General features: G+C 42.0%; 1 long non-coding RNA gene across 1 annotated transcript; it reads left to right on the top strand.

Annotated features, from left to right (window-relative positions):
* Positions 1-838: 838 nt before the first annotated feature.
* LOC123791633 (uncharacterized) lies at positions 839-4,271 on the top strand. Its single transcript, XR_006779467.2, has 4 exons — positions 839-1,231; positions 2,526-2,642; positions 3,304-3,373; positions 3,869-4,271. It is a non-coding gene; the product is annotated as an uncharacterized LOC123791633 (long non-coding RNA).
* The last annotated feature ends 12,231 nt before the right edge of the window (positions 4,272-16,502 follow it).

Here is a 16,502-nt window from a genome sequence, read left to right as displayed (position 1 = left end):
GGGTGGTTCTGGAGCACAGGTTGATAGTAAGAGACCTTACCGTGGAAAAACAATAACGTTGTAATTCTAGGCATCATGCATCCAAGAATCAGATAAGTTTTATAGGCCATAAATGCAGAGAGCAGGGAGGAAAGCCCTCCCCTGGGCTGGAGTGATCAAGGAACTCTTCATATGAGGCTAGGAAGCAAATAAACAATGTCTCGGGCGTAAGGTCAAACATAGGAAGCTACAAGAGAGCAGCAGAGGTAATCTGATGAAGACAGAGTTTTGAGTGCATGAATCTGGTGCTTGTATATCCATGGGCCTCATTTGACTTTTGCTGGCGTCATCCTTCTCTGTTTTATAGAAGGGAAAGCTGAGGTCCAGGGAGTTTGAGTACCTCATGAGAAAGTTAGTTGCTCAAATTCCTGGCAAAATGAAAAGGGGGTTTTTCATGGTTCTGGGGAGAGGAAGAGGCTCCAACTTTTCCACTGCCCATGAGTGTTCTCAGTAAACCAAAATCTCTGAAATTATTACCAGAAAAAATCCCTAAAATCGGCTTTTCTGTCTTTGCTCCTGATCGTCTTCTCATGGAATGTGCTTTTTTCAGAGCTCACTGCTCCATGCCCCTTTTCAGTTGGAAGTGATGGTGGTGGTGACGATGGTGGGTGGTTCTGGAGCACAGGTTGAGATAAGGAAAATAGAGCTTCTCTTGAAACATTTTGGGAAGTCTTTTTGCTCCAATATTAGATTACCATTCAGGTCACATTGGGTCATCAACTCTGGGCCTTTGCCTAAAGCTTTAGCTCCATTTTTAGCTGCTTGTTTGGGAACTATGAGGCAGCACAGTGCAGAGAAAAAGCACAGTGAGGAGAGACAAAAAAGATCTTTCTAGCTCTCTGTTGCTAGCTGACCCCAGAACTGCAGGCAAGTCCCTTTTCCTTGTTTTAATTTCCCACCTGTCAAATGGGTTGATTTGGCAGGTAAGTCTTTGAGTTCTGAGAGCCTGTATTCTTGATTGTAGGACTCAGCATAAGGGGAGGTCAAAAGTGGACCTGGATCCACCACTCACAAGTTCACCTCCTGTTTCCCTGACTTTATGTTTTACTTTTATCATGTGCTTTAGGTCTCTTCCTCACCTTGGTTTGGCAACCCTTTCATTGAAGATGCCCCAAAATATGTGTCATTGGATGTCATTCATTCATTAATCCCTCCATTCATCAACCAACAATTAAATGTCCATTTTTGCAAGGTGAGCAATTCCATTTTCCAAAGCCTTCTTGCTAGGTAGGAAGGAAGTGCGATCCAGGTTTATTGAATCATGGACATCAGAGAATGTCTGAGATGGAAGGACATTTAGAAACCACTGTGTTTAATAACTTTCTTTTTACAAACAAGGAAACAAAAGCCCAAAGAAATGAAATGATTTGCCTAAGGTCACATGGCTAGCAAATGTCAGAACTGGGAATAAGGATCAACTTTCCAGTCTTCCAGTCCAGTTCTCTGCTTTCTCCCTCCATTATCTACCACATTCTATTAACTGATTTGAAAACAAAGCTGTAATGAGCCCTAAATTATTTTCTCCTTGAGCACAAAGAATTTTTAATTGGGGAAGGATGTGCCCAAATTTGTGATGAGAAGCAATTAACACAGCCTCAGTGGAATTACTGGGCCATGGCCCATTGTTTCGGTAACGGCATTCTATAATGGGAGGAAAAAGAAGATGAAGAGGGAGAGAATGCTGTTCTTCCTTGTTCTGGAAATCTTTTGTCTCCTTATTAAGCTGTGTTTGTTTGCCAAACATGAGCCCAGTAAGTTGCATAGCTTAAGCAATTCCAACTATCCACCCTAATTCCTCAGTGTTACATTTGGTGGTTGATATCTCAGCTATATTTCATTGCTAAGCCTTGTGAATTGACTTCGGTTGAGTTCTGTCTATAAAAGGAGGTCTTGGGTACAATGGCTCCATTCTCTTTGTGATCCAGTTGGGACAGGTAAGTATCTGCCTTATTTGTCTTCAAACCAGGCCACCCACCCCACAACATATGGAGCCAATGAAAGTCAGAGACCAGTCACAACTGCAAGCAGGGCAATTGCCTTTGACCTCTTTATTCATTTCTTCTCTGGTGTTTTATTCTCTATTCCATTCTGGTTTCTACCAGATCCCCAAATTTTTAGTTTCTTATTTCTAGCCGTAGTAAGTCAATCCTTTAACTTAACAACCAGATTTATTTGGTTCAACTCTTAGTTCTTCCTGGGTCATGGATTACACTCATCCTCTGACTTTTCCCACTCAGGGCTACGTTGGATTAAAATCCAACCTAGTTTTTATTGGATTTAGTTCCCAGAAACCCTTTATCCTTACTCCAGCAATCACTCTGCCTGGCTCATCCCTATAGGCTTGCTTAGTCCCCTATAAGGAGTAAATTGACATCCAGGCCACTGTGTCTATTCCCAGGACTCACTCAGATCTCTCCAGCTAACTGCCTGGATCTGCCACTTGTATTTCATCTTCTCATTTCCCTGCCTTTATGCTTTACTTTCAGAATCTGCTTTGGGCCTCTTCCTCACCTTGTTTTGGCAATCCCTTTTGCATTATTGGATTTATCCACCATAGCTCCTCACCAGCTCTGGGCTCTGCTGTGGCATCATTGGTGCATTAGGTAAGAGACTGTCCCTCTAGTCCCTTATGCAGTTCTTACTAGTGTGAAATCACAGCTCCTTCATTCTCATGTGTTGGCCTTGCTGCCAAAGAAGAAATATATAGAAATGACTAGTAATTTTCCCCTGGTACTTTTAGCTGAATGTTTTGAATCTCTTGCATATCTGGAACTTGAAACTAACCCAAGATTCCTAAGGTTAAAAAAAGCTTAAAGATCAAATATAAAATTTCTCAGATTGTGGTTCTGTGACTACCTGCACCAAAGTCTCTATATTAAAAATATGGATTCCAAGTCATCACCCCAGACCAACTGAATTGAAGGAGATTATTAGATTGATGATTAGGCACAACAAAAAATTTGATAACTGATTTAATCTCCGAGATTCCAGTTGGTATCTCACTTAAACAATTAATAGCTATCAAAGGGCACTTCTGGTCTAAGTGGGTCTTGAAAAAGGGAGATTCCAGAAGTCACCAGACTGTCAAAGAAATATTGATATTACATGTATCCACTATTTTCTAAGAAACCATCAATAAGTTTACTGGATACTTTCTTTGCCTAGAACTCTGACCAGCCTTAGTGAGGGATACTAGTTGACTAAAACATTCAGACTAGCCATGACTCTAAAGTGAGGACACACATTTTCCTTTGTGTCTCTTAGAAAAGAGACAGTGTGGGGACAGCTTGCAACAAACCTCACCTTGTCAGAGTGAAGCTGTCAACTCTGGCAGGTAAGTTTGTTTTGATGACTATGATAAGTGAAAGTATGTGTGGCGAAGAAGAAGTGGGTCACCATTTCGAGATCCAAAAATTGACAAAAATTTTATGTGAAAGTAAATCTCTATGGGAGGCACCTATCAAATTAAGAGAATCTTATGAAAATGAAGTTAAAATATGTAAAAGGGGTAGGGAAGAAAGCTGGATCATTGAAAGAATCTGTATAACATCATAGATTTTTGTAGGAAGGGTCCTCAGAAATCAAGTAGACTTGTGGTTTTCAAGTTTCTTTTTTAGCACTTGGACTCTTTTGTCAAACAAAATCTTATGCAGAAATCTAATATATAAAACAGATAAGTACAGAGGTGCTCTGGTTAAAGTGTGAGTGTGTGCATGTGTGTATGTATTAGTCAGAATAAGCTAAGTTATGTGCAGTAAAAAACAGCCCCCCAAATATTTCAGCTGTTATAACAAAAGATTTTCTTGTTCATGTTAAATGTCTGCTATAGGGGTCTTGGGCTCAGCTCACAGCTTCATTCTAGAACCCAAGTGGATAAAGCAGCCACCATTTTGAATATTGCTGTTTTCCATGGCAGAAGAAACAACGTGAAGAGTATTGCATTGGTAATTAAATGTCTGATTTGAAAGTGACACACAGCACTTCTACTCAGATCCCAAGGGTCAAAATCAGTCACACAGCCCTACCCAATCACAAAAGTGCCAAGAAGTACAATCCCACAATGTGCCCAGGAGGTATTTCCTAGTGAAAATGTTTCGTAGACACCTCCATTGTCTATCACAGTGAGCAAGTATGTGTGTGCCTATGTGTATGTGTGTATGAGTGCTCTCTCACCCCTAGTGTTCTCCCTAGATACCTCCAGGGAACTCCTAGACTCCTTGAAAACTATTTGTGTCAGCTTCCCAATTTTATAAATGAAACTGAGGTCAAGTAGTTTAGTTAAGGTCAAATAATATCAAAACCTGGCCCAGAGTGGAGCTCTCTTGGCTCTTAATCCAAGGCTCCTCCCATTTAGTTCAGAATAATATTGTGTGTGTGTGTGTGTGTGTGTGTGAGAGAGAGAGAGAGAGAGAGAGAAAGAGAGAGAGACAGACAGACAGACAGAGACATAGACAGAAAGAGGTGACTCAAGAGTTAAATGTAGATAAAGACTCATTCTGGAAGGAAATGCGAACTTGAGGAAATTTTCCGTGAAGGCTTGCCATGCATTCCAAGTGACAAATAGATGCAGTAAAGACATTATATTTGCTCTGATTACCCAGGGGATGCTGGGCAATATAAAAAGTTTTTGAAGAGAACAGCAACTGATGATGAAACGTGGTATTTCTAATGTGATGAGGAAGCCGAGCAGAAATCACCAACTTTGCTAAGACCTGGGAGAAATACTCACATCAAGATCACAAGTGAGGAGGGCATCAATTGATTTCATTCAAGCCAAGGACATTGCACGGGGAACATTTATCCCACAGGATGAAGCAGTTCCATTGGGTTCAGCAAACATCAGCAACCACCTCCTTTGTTCGAAGCATGGGGTTCGGTGCCAGGGATGCCACAACAAAAGGACATAGTCACAAGAAGAGAGGGTGAGACGTGCACTTCAAGGTATGGAAACAGTGGAAGATACAGGACTCTGAGATGATTAATATGTGTATGTAGGGGGTTGTGGGGGTGGGGGAGGAAAAGCACATTGAGAATGGCTCCCAAGTTTCCCTTTTCCTAGTGTTTCTTACTGGGCATTTGGGGCAGGACAGTTGTCCCTTGGGCAGGTCTCTCCCATATATAGCAGGACATTAACACTTATAAACTCAGTGCTGAGTTCTTAGTCCCTCATTGTGACCCCACCCCACCCTGCCAACATAGAAACAACACTGTTTTCCCCCTTCCTGCCCCTCCCCCTTTAGAGCTACCAATTCTTCATCCTCACTTTCCACACTGCAGCCAGAATAATCTTTCTTACCTTCCTAAAAATACACATGTTATCCCATCCTCCCTCCACCTAACTCCTTCATTGCCTTGATAGATGTCCTATGAGCTTGACCCAAGTCTGGGCCCTTCCTGTGTCTCCACCCTCATCTTTCTGCACTTCCTCCCTGGTCCTTCATTTTCTCCCACCTGTGCTCCAAATACACAAAAACTGCTTGCAGTTCTCTTAGAAAGAGTGCCGAATGCTCTTTCCCACTGCTGTGCTTTTGCATGTGTTTTTCTCTTTGTGTGCATTGTCCCCTTGTCCACCTGGTGAAATCCTGTTCCCACTGATTTGATCACTCTTCCTTATGATCACTAGCCAGTACCCAACTTTGGTTTGACTTGATCATAGTGCTTGCAGTTATTTTTACTTAGAGCAAACTGCATAGTATAGTATTAATAGCTGAGGTTCTAGATAGATTATACAAACGTACCCTGCTTTAATACTTAGCACCTGTAAATTGGACTCTGAATCTCAGTTTATTCTGTAAAATGAGAATAATCATCATAATTATAGTAATAATCCTGCATAGAATTTTTCTGAGGATTAAGATGGTGCAAGTAGAGTACAAGCTAACCATAGGTGCTAGTTATTATAATCATAGTTATGATTATGAATATCATTTTGATATTTTCCCTACCAGACTATGAACTCCATGAGGGTAGACATCTTGTTTAATGCAGCTTTGTGTTCTTAGTTCTTTGCACAGTGCCAGGCAAATGGGAGGTCCTCCACATATTTTTGAATGAATGAACTTAATTAATCAGGAAAATGTTAAATTGTGTTCAGTGAGTAAGAGCAGGAAAATGTCATGTATGTTTTAAGATTTCAACTAACATTTTTGAAAAAGAAAAGCACTTTTTTCCCTTGAAAGCCATACTTCATTTATTTGGGAACATCATCGATGTGAACCTGCTAGTTTCTGGCTGGTGCCAGAGCAGATGACTGTACGTTCTTTCACACCTGAGAGGAGTGTGGGAATATGCCCCAGTGGGTTCACATCCAGGTTCTGCTACTTTCTAGTTACAGAACTTGTACTGGTTACCTAAGATTTGTAGAATGATTGTAAATCTATCAATCTTGTTGGATTATTTAGATTAGAACTAGTTTGTTTTACTCCATCACTTACCATATTTGTGGTACTTATTGGGTGCTAATGAAATGTTAGTTATTTCACTTTGAATTGCTGGATGAATTTTTTCATAGTAAGCTTATGAGTAACTAGGTGGGGATTCAAGGTCTGTATGTCAGGGATCTGTGGTTGGCAAGGACAGGCATTCCCTGAAGCTCATCAGGCTCCTTTAAGTTCGTTCTCTCTCTTACTGTTCTGCTTTCCCTAAGCATTTCTCCTTCATTCCTCTTTGTTCCACTGGCTTCTCTGTGTACCCCTCTACTTGTACAAGACCCATCATGGCTGCCGTAAGATGGTGATTTTATCCCCTGACTGCACCACTGCACTCCCTACTCCCCACTGCTATCAGACTTAGGCTTTTGTGTTTCAATTACAAATTCCTGGGAGAGAGAATCTGATTGGACTAACTTCTGGCTAGGAGGTGCCCCTCTCTTGTTCAATTAACTTTGCCAGAAGTGGGGCTAAGGGCGGTGGAAGAGGTAGGGTGGCAGAACGCGGTTGCCAAGGTTGAGGTTTTTTCCAGGAAGAGAATGTGGGGGTCTTCTGGTACAGTGTCCTGTCCTCTAGGGCTCTGTAGTCTTTCTGTGTTCAGTAAAAGAGGAACAGGAGGGGAAGATGAGATTTTGTGACAGAGCAAAAGTGCCATCGTATCGACTAATTTAATTTTTTTCCTCTGGCTATCATACATGCTATCTTTCTTGTTTTTCATTTGTTTTGATATTGCTTTTGTTGTTTTTAACTTCTGACGTGCCACCAGGAACATCGACTTAGTTTTGATGGGATTCAAGGAAGTCCTGTCACTTGCCTCATGATGCATACCCCTTAATTCTGTTCTTCTCAGGTCAAACCCTTAACGGTAGTCATTAAAATAAACCCTCAGGCTGGAGTTGAATTGATCAAGTAATTGTGAAGAAAATGAAATTATAGATTTCAGCAACGTCTAAGGCAATGGGTTTCTCCTTCCCTCCCTATGACCCCCAGTAGTAGAGTCCCCACACCTTTCTTCCACCATTATTAACCATGTAAATTATCCTTTAATGTGTCTGATGGCCCTAAACCTATAGTCATGACCTGTGGTCTCACACACAATCAGGTTAGGAAGCTGTGGTGGGAACAGGGTCTCCAGCTGAGAACCAGGGAGGCCTGCAGTTAACGTGGAGGTGAGAGGAGCTTCTCTATGTCAGGGGCAGGAACATCAAGAAGGAAGGGAGCTCATGCTGGACTACAAGATCATTAGACCAAAGGCCTGGGACTGGCTAATAGTGGTCCTTTGAGCAGTATGAAAGGACTCCACCTTAAAAACCCAATCCCAAGGGTAAGCATTGTATATTGCTTCTTGTTTGTTTGCTTTCTCAGATATTCCTGGTCAGGGAGGATTTAGGGTTTCTTTTTTTCTTTCCTTTTCCTTCTTTTTTTTTTCTTTTTCTTTTTCTCCCCTCTAACATCAACCTAATGGCAAAGAGCTTGAAAACCCTCAAGTTTTGGGGTTGACTGGAATCAGATCTGCCTGTGCCCATCAGTTGGTGGGAAGCTTGGAAGGTTCCAGGAGAGCCTTACCTTTGAACCAGAACCCCTTTGCCACCTTCTGCAGGCAGATCCTTTGTAGTGGAGATGGAAATATTTGTTCTCCATAAACAACAGAGCAGTACTCTTGTTGGACCCTTCCCTCTGCTGAGAATTTGGAGTAGCACTTTATCAACCCTGAGTGTGCTGCCTTGCTTTAATGTCTGGCAGAGCATGAATTGTAAACACGTCATTAGACCTTAAAGGCTGCCCCGAGATGCTAGCTGGAGAACAGGCCCTGAAGAAAAGAGGAGTTGGGCTGAAAAGGAGCTTCTGAATAATTTATCATGAATTGAAAAGTCAATACCTTAAGTGAGGCATGGTGAAGCTCGGGAACTTGGAGGTAAACACTGCGAGGATGTAATTTTTGAGAGAATATTACCAAAAGGAATGGCTCTTTGGCAGAAATAGGAGACGGAGAGCCCATGATCAAGGGCTGGGGTGGGGCGGGAGCAACAAAAGGAGAAGTGAGAGCAGAGCTGGCCATCAAGGCCACGGACTCTTAACTGGAGGAGATGTTAGGCCAGAAAGGAGTTGGGGAATGGTTGAGAACAAAATGAGAATGCTAGGGAGAGTTCCAAAAAGACCTAAATAGTAAGCCCAGGAAAGCTTGCTGGAGGAGAGAGGACCCAGGCCTGGAAGGGAAGATTTGATGAAGGGAGGGGAAAGAAAGGGAACTTCATCAGACAAACCATGAAGGAGCAGCAGAGAGAAGCTGAAGAAGGTGGTGGCAGTGCTGGCTGAGGAACGCCACGTGGAAGAATGGAAATGCACTCAAGTTTGGCATGGGAGCCCCTGCAGATTCTTTGACAGGACATTGACATTCGTTCATTGATTCATTCCACAAATAATCAGCATATAATTGAGTAGCTGTGTTCCAGAGACTCGGCTGTGCATGCCATGGTGAACACAAGATAGGCATGATTCCTGACCTCACAGAACTTACATTCTAGTAAGGAAGACACATAATCAACAAATTGTAAGCACATTCATTGTGCTAAGTGTGCTATATGCACCATCTCAATCTTTACTGTGAGGTTAAGAGGTAGGTGAGCTAATTATCTCCATTTTACAGATGAAGAAACTGAGGCTTAGGGAGGTTAGGTAATTTGTCCGAGGAAACCCAGCTACTAAATGGTGGAGGTACAAATCTATAATGCGATTGCATAGTTATGAATTTGGTTAAATCTTAGATGGGGAAGTAGATGGGGCCACGGGCCAGTGTTGGACACATGATTTTGTTCAGGGGGTCAGGGAGGCTTTCTGGAGGACAGAGCTAAGATGACACCTGCAAGATGAGCTGGGTGATGTGCGATTGAGTGGTACCTTGGTGAAGGGGGAAGGTAGAAGAGGCCAGATATGGCAAGGCTCTGAAAGACTGTCAGGGAGGCTGGACTTTATCGTGAGGGCAGTGAGAAGCCACTGAAGGGTTCTGAGAGGGGAGGGATGGAGAGTGTGTGTGACAGAATCAATTTTGCATTTTTAGGAGATCACTCTGGCTGCTTTGCAGGGAATTGATTGGTGGGGCCAGGAGTGCAAGCTGCTGGAACAGTAAGGACGTTGAGAAACAGGAAATAAGTGAACCAATAAATGTGTCAAGCCCTTGAATGGTTTATTCATAGGAGAGTCCCTCAGTCCCGTGCTCAAAGCCTTTTCCCCCCCACTTACATCCAATTCTAATAATTCAGCTGTTTGTTTTCCCAATTTGTAGCAGATGAGTAATAACTTAAGAAAGAATTCGAGAATGCAGTGGGAAGGAAGCACTGGCCATTGTGAAAAGTGGCAGTTTGATTCTAAGGAAAGATACACATTAAAAATACTAAAATAAATCTAAGTTGCTCAGCAGGTCGGGATTGTTCAGTAGAAAGGCAAATAACCCTACCCCAAACACATCCTCTCATTTCAACCTTGTATTTGATAACTTTAGTGATTACATTGAATCAACAATAAAATGTGATATTAACCTCTCTTTAAAAAGTCAGGAAAAAAAAAGAGGATGATTTTACATTCCCAGCAGTGCCTGTGACTTGCTGAGTGGCTGCTGGACTGATCCCAAGATAGCCTTGAAGGCTGGAGCTCGTGTTCCCACTCTAGTCCCCAAGGCCAGCTCTGGGTCTCCCCCTGTATGATGGTGGCCATCCCAAGGTCGCTAGAACAGAGGGACTGGTCTTGGTCAAACCCTCTGGCCTTTCATCAGTGAGTCTGGCACATGAGCTGAGGCAAGATGGATGACAAAGCGGTCATGACGGCCATGGTCCTCCTTCAGAAGCTCGGCAGGAACATTTTCTAGACTGACAGAGGTAGTCTTTGAGGGACTTAGAGAGGTCGCAGATGTTAGAGAACCTCCTCAGGGAAGTACAGGGTATAAATGGTACCTTAGTGATTTCACCACACATGCATGGCTCTAGCCCCTCACTGCCCCCCCCCCACTGGGCTCCTCATTGCTCCCCCCCCCCCATCCACTGGGCCCCTCACTGAATCCCTCACTGCACTCCTCACTGTGCTTCTCACTGTGCCACTTACTGGGTCCCTCAATGAGTCCCTTATTGAGTCCCTCACTGGGCCCCTCACGGGCCCCTTACTGGCCCCCCTCACTGGGCCCCTCACTGAGTCCCTCACTGGCTCCCTCACTGCATCCTCACTGGACCCCTCACTCAACCACAGTGGGTCTTGGCCTAGATTAAGTGTGAGATGCACCCTGGCTGTGGGGACTTGGATTGGCTCTTCTCTGGTCTGAGACTGATGTCCTCCAGGGCCCTTATGCTCAGGTGGTCAGGCACCGTCCATCATCCCTGAGGTGTGTACTTGACCTTTGCCAGAGTGATGAAAAGTACTGCCAGGGAGGCAGGTCGATGAAAGACTCCTGAACAACTTCTCCTATTTCAAGAAACTTATTTTGTTGTTGTTGTTGTTAGTTTAATAAACAGACTGAAACCTCCATTAGAGTTGCCTGAGACATTTGGATTCCATTTGGGAAGCTCATTAGGAGAAAAAGCTTTGGTAGCAGAAAGTTGGTTAGTTCTGAGAAGGCAGCTCAGACCTCAACTCTTTACTCAGTTTTGACATCCTGGCTGGGAACCATGGCCATCGGAAGTAGGACGGTTGAAACTATGTCTCTTGCACAACTTTTGCTAGCTGGAGTTTTAGGTATATTTTTTGTTGCTATGATAACCGTAATTTTTTCACTGTCTTCAAATTATTTTTTGGAGTGTAGAAAAGCAGTTGATTTTTGTTTATTGATCATATATCTAGCAACTTGTTAGAGTATCTTATTAATTATAATAAATTGGCATTTATTTGGAGTTCTCACTCTCTAAAATCATTATTAGAGAACAATGACAGTTTTATTTTATCTTTTTGAAAGAAAAAAAGGAATACATGTTTGTATATTTTTGAAAGATTCTCACTCAAACTGATTGAAATAAACAAAGAAATTGAGTTTCAATTATCCGGATATGCTTATATGTCAGATTTATTGTTCTCTGACACTATCAGATAATATATAATTTAGGTAAAAATAGTATTCATTAATTTATTAAATATTTATGTAGTACAATGATAGGCTTTGAGGCTATTACGGTAAAACTCAGAGACCCAACTCTGCCCTCCTGAAGCCAATTAGATTCCAGTTAATAGGGCAGGAGAGAGATGAAGGTGGTTTAGTTAAGGTCATGGAGAAGACATGGAAAGACGTGGAAGGAGTTGTGACATAATTAGTAGCTAAAACCAGTACCAGGTGGTCATGGATTGGGCATGAGGAGCAAAGGAGAGGGAATTGTAAAGGGTAACTTCTGGGTGTCTGGTTTAAGCACATGAGTCGGTGTTATCCTTCACTGTAATGGGGAACGCTGAAAGAGGACCAGAATGGGGAAGGCAGACAGCAGGGGATGCTCATGAGTTTGGTTTTGCCATTTTGATCTTGAGTTGCTTTTGAGTCTAAGGAAGGATGTTGGCAGGCGATTGGATACATTGGTCTGGAGCTTGGAGGAGAGACCTGGCTGGAATCATCTGTCGTTAGAGAGTAATTGATGGTTTGGGTGTAGATGAAATTGGCTGGGCTGGAGAAAACAGAGGAAGAAGAGGAGAGAGGTGTGAACGGAATCTTGAGGAGTTACAACATTTAATGGTCAGGTGACAAAGAATAGGTTGGCAATGGGATGAGGCAAGAGGAAATGCAGGAGTACCTGTTGTCCTAGAAGCTAAGGGAATTGAATGTTTTAGGAAAGAAGGGAGAGTGAACAATATCAAAATCCGCTGAAAGGTTAAGTAGGATGAGGACTGAGAAATTCCTTTGGATTTAACCACGTTGTAATCACTGGAAACATTATTGAGAGTTATTTTGGAGATGATCATGTTAAAGAGTGAGTGGAAAGTGGATTTTTTGATAAGTTATTGGAAAATAAGTGAATCTGCACTATTGTGTTTAGGTTTCAGAGTGCAACATCACGAATAAGGATGTTATCTGTTAAGGCTTACAGAAATAATCTTTATGAATGAGCATAACTTTAAAATCCTGGGCCTACCCATTCAACAGCTGTTGGAGACTCTGCCATGAAATTAGGATGGGATGGCATGGAGTTTTGCCATGTCTGTCAAACTACATGGGGACACGGGGTCTGTCAGCTCACTCATTATGCTTGCAAATGCCTGGATAAGGATAAAGGAGCCCAGGCATCCTGGAGAATCATTACCAAATACCTAGACACTGTTTGGGTTTGTGCTCTGTCGGGAGAGTGACTATATTGCTATCTGTAAATACATTCTGCCACATCAGCCTATCCATTGGCACCTGCTGAGGCTATTTTATCTGGAATCATCTGAGCACTTTGTACTTTTGTGCATCTGCATTTGTTTTGGAACTAAGTATATAGAAGTTCTTTGATGACAAATTCCACAGTGCACTAAAGAGGGACTCTGGCCCTGCTGCAAAGGCAAGCTGTCCCCATCGCTGGTCTCTGGCTCTGTCATAGGAAGCAGATTGTTGACTGTCTCCCAGCTGCTTCTTGCCACTTGCAATTTGTACTTTCTGTAGAAATCACTCTGTTCTGAATAAGCCAGTCACCTCACTGTTGTGAAAAGGTTGTGTGTCTGTTGAATATTTTATTTACCATCTGGCTGGCAGCAAAGTACAGAACCTGCATGAGGGCCAATAATGCCCCAGACCACCATATACCAATCCTGAAAAGGTCGCTTGCTTCTCCTCATGCCTGGCAGGCACCATCAATCCCTCACACAGGTCCTGTGCTCTTCTTCTGAGGCTTTGAGAAGGAGGGTTCCATGCTGTGAAGCAGCTGAAGGAGATTTCCGTTCTTTTACCCCGGTATCGGGGTAGCCTCCAGGCATTTTCCTAAAGAAGAGGGGCATTTCATCATCCCACCCCATCTTCTTCTTGCCTTCTGAAGCCCACACAAGACTTTCCAGGGTAGCACCTTCCATGGGTATGAGAGAATCTATGACTCTACCTCTGCTATCAGTAGGAGCTCGATAAATGTGACTCCCCTTCGTCTTTGCCAACCAGATTCTCTCTTTCAGAAAGGAGGAATTTAGTGTCTCTTTCCCTTGCTCGGGGGTAATATCCAGCTAGGGTTTGAAAGTGCTTCCGTTTTCAGCAATCCTCTTTGCAGATGCAGATACTTCCAAGAAGTCTCTTACTTTTGAGATTTACTCAACCAGTCATTCCTTCATTGACTATAAACACCCCTTAAGAGATACCCGGGAGGGTTGTGGTATATGGAAAGAGTACTGGACTTGGAATTAGAAGCCCTCTACCATGTTTTAACGTTTGACCTTAAATACGGTTTCCTCATCTGTAAAATGGGTATAATTATAACTTACCTTATGGGGTTGCTGTGAAGATCAAGATATGTGTGAACAGTGTTGCATGGATTGAAAGTACTACTATTCCCTACCTGCCCTAGAGATATAGGTGGTCTAATGAGACACATCACGGTTCTGTGTAGTTCGACTTGATTCCACTTTTTTTTTTTAAGATTTATTTATTTGAGAGAGAGAGAGCACAACTAGGGGGAGGGATAGAGGAAGAGAGAATCCTAAAGCAGACTCTCTGATGAGCGTGGAGCCTGATGCGGGGCTCAATCCCACGACCCTGAGATCACGACTTGAGCCGAAATCAAGAGTCAGCCGCTCAACTGAATGAACCACCCAGGCACCCCTGATTCTACTTATATACTGATACTCATCCCTTTAAAGTGATAGCAACATTAAAAATATATACGTAGTCCTTGGGCTATAGAAGGGTTAGGTTCCTGAATATATGTTATATAATATGTATAATTATGGATTAGAAATGAAATGTCATGATTTATTATTTAAATAAAAGTGTCAAGTACTATTAAAACTCACATTTGTTAAATGCTTACCACAGACTATATAAAAAGCTTTACAGATATTATTTCATTTAATCTTCACAACAACCCTATGAAGTAGATATTAGGTTTTATAGATGAGGAAATTGAGATACAAGAACTTAAGTAACTTGCCCAGATTCATAGAATTAGTGAATGGCAGACCCAGAATTCAAACCCAATTCTGTCTGATTACATGTGTAAAACCACTATGTTCTACTGCTTTCCTAATTAACATATCTCCTATTGGGCATTTTTTTAAGAAATAGGGAGTTGAAACTTCTATAAAATCTTTCACTATATCTCCACTAGTAGACAACTTTGTAAAAATGATATTTATGTGAAATGTGCAAAACTAAGAAATGGCTCTGAGTGTGCAAAAGAAAGAGGTGGTGGTTGATAAATTCCTGCTCTCACTAAACAGTGAATGTGGTTGTGTACCTTGATGATTCCTTTTACTTTCTCAATAGGGAATACATACAACTAGCATGAGCAGTTCGAGAAGTGTGTGTGTGTGTGTGTGTGTGTGTGTGTGTGTAGCTCAGGTCACAGTGTGGGGGCAGCAACCAGTGTGAAGCAGATTTCAGCACAGCCAATGAATCATTTTTTAATTATAAACATAATAATTTGAATTTCAGAAGTATTACATTAAGAAATATTCATTGTACAAATTCAGATGTTATAGATGAACCTGGTGTGAGGTTGGCCACTATCCTTAATTGTGGTCTTTTCCCAAAGAAAGACTGTGGTTAACAGTTTCATGTGTATTGCATCTAGATTTTATTGTGTATATGACTCATCAGGGGATTTTGTTAAAATGCAGATTCTGCATCAGTAGATGTGGGATGGGCCTGATAATAAATACTCAGCTGAAGCTAATGCTGCAGGTCCATGGACCACACTTTGAGTACAAGGTTATGGAGTATAGGCATTTTTAATTTCAGTAACATATATTCCATATCTTCTTTATCTATTCCTCAGTCGTTGGACATTGGGGCTCTTTTCATAATTTGGCTATTGTTGATAATGTTTCTATAAGCATCTGGGTGCATGTATCGCTTCGAATCACATGTTTGTATTCTTTGGGTAAATACCTAGCAGTGCAATTGCTGGGTCATAGGGTAGCTCTATTTTTAACTTTCTGAGGAACTTCCATACTGTTTTCCAGAGTGGCTGTACCAGCTTGCATTCCTACCAACAGTGTAAGAGGGTTCCCCTTTCTCCACATTGTTGCCAACAGCTGTGGTTTCTTGTGTTGTTAATTTCAGCCATTCTGACAGGTGTGAGGTGATACGGGAGTTTTGATTTGTATTTGATGATGAGTGATGTTGAGCATCTTTTCATGTGTCTGATAGCCATCTGTAGGTCTTCTTTGGAGAAATGTCTATTCATCTGCCCATTTTTTAACTGGGTTATTTGGTTTTGGGGTGTTGAGTTTGGTAAGTTCTTTATAGATTTTGGATACTAACCCTTTATCAGATATGTCATTTGTGAATATCTTCTCCCATTCCATAGACTGCCTTTTAGTTTTGTTGATTGTTTCCTTTGCTGAAATGAAAGAAGCTTTTTATCTTGATGAAGTCCCACTAGTTCATTTTTGCTTCTGTTTCCCTTGCCTCAGGAGACATATCTAGAAGGAAGTTGCCACAGCTGATGTCAGAGAGGTTACTGCCTGTGTTCTCCCCTAGGATTCTGATGGTTTCCTGCCTCACATTTAGGTCTTTCTTCCATTTTGAATTTATTTTTGTGTGTGGTGTAAGAGAGTGGTCCAGTTTCATTCTTCTTCACGTTGCTGTTTCCCCAACACCTTTGTTGAAGAGGACTGTCTTTTTTCCATTGGATATCCTTTCCTGCTTTGCGAAAGATTAGTTGACATATAGTTGTGGGTTTATTTCTGGGTTTTCTATTCTGTTCCATTGGTCTCTGTGTCTGTTTTTATGCCAGTACCATACTGTTTTGATCACTACAGCTTTGTAATATGGCTTGAAGTCTGGAATTGTGATGCCTCTAGCTTTGCTTTTCTTTCTCAAGATTGCTTTGGCTATTCGGGGTCTTTTGTGGTTCCATACAAATTTTGGGATTGTTTGTTCTAGCTCTG

This window comes from Ursus americanus, chromosome 24, assembly GCF_024610735.1.
Source record: "Ursus americanus isolate L20-20 chromosome 24, mUrsAme1.1.p, whole genome shotgun sequence".
Taxonomy (NCBI): domain Eukaryota; kingdom Metazoa; phylum Chordata; class Mammalia; order Carnivora; family Ursidae; genus Ursus; species Ursus americanus.
The sequence above is the reverse complement of the archived record's forward strand: the minus strand, read 5'-3'. Positions and strand labels throughout refer to the sequence as shown.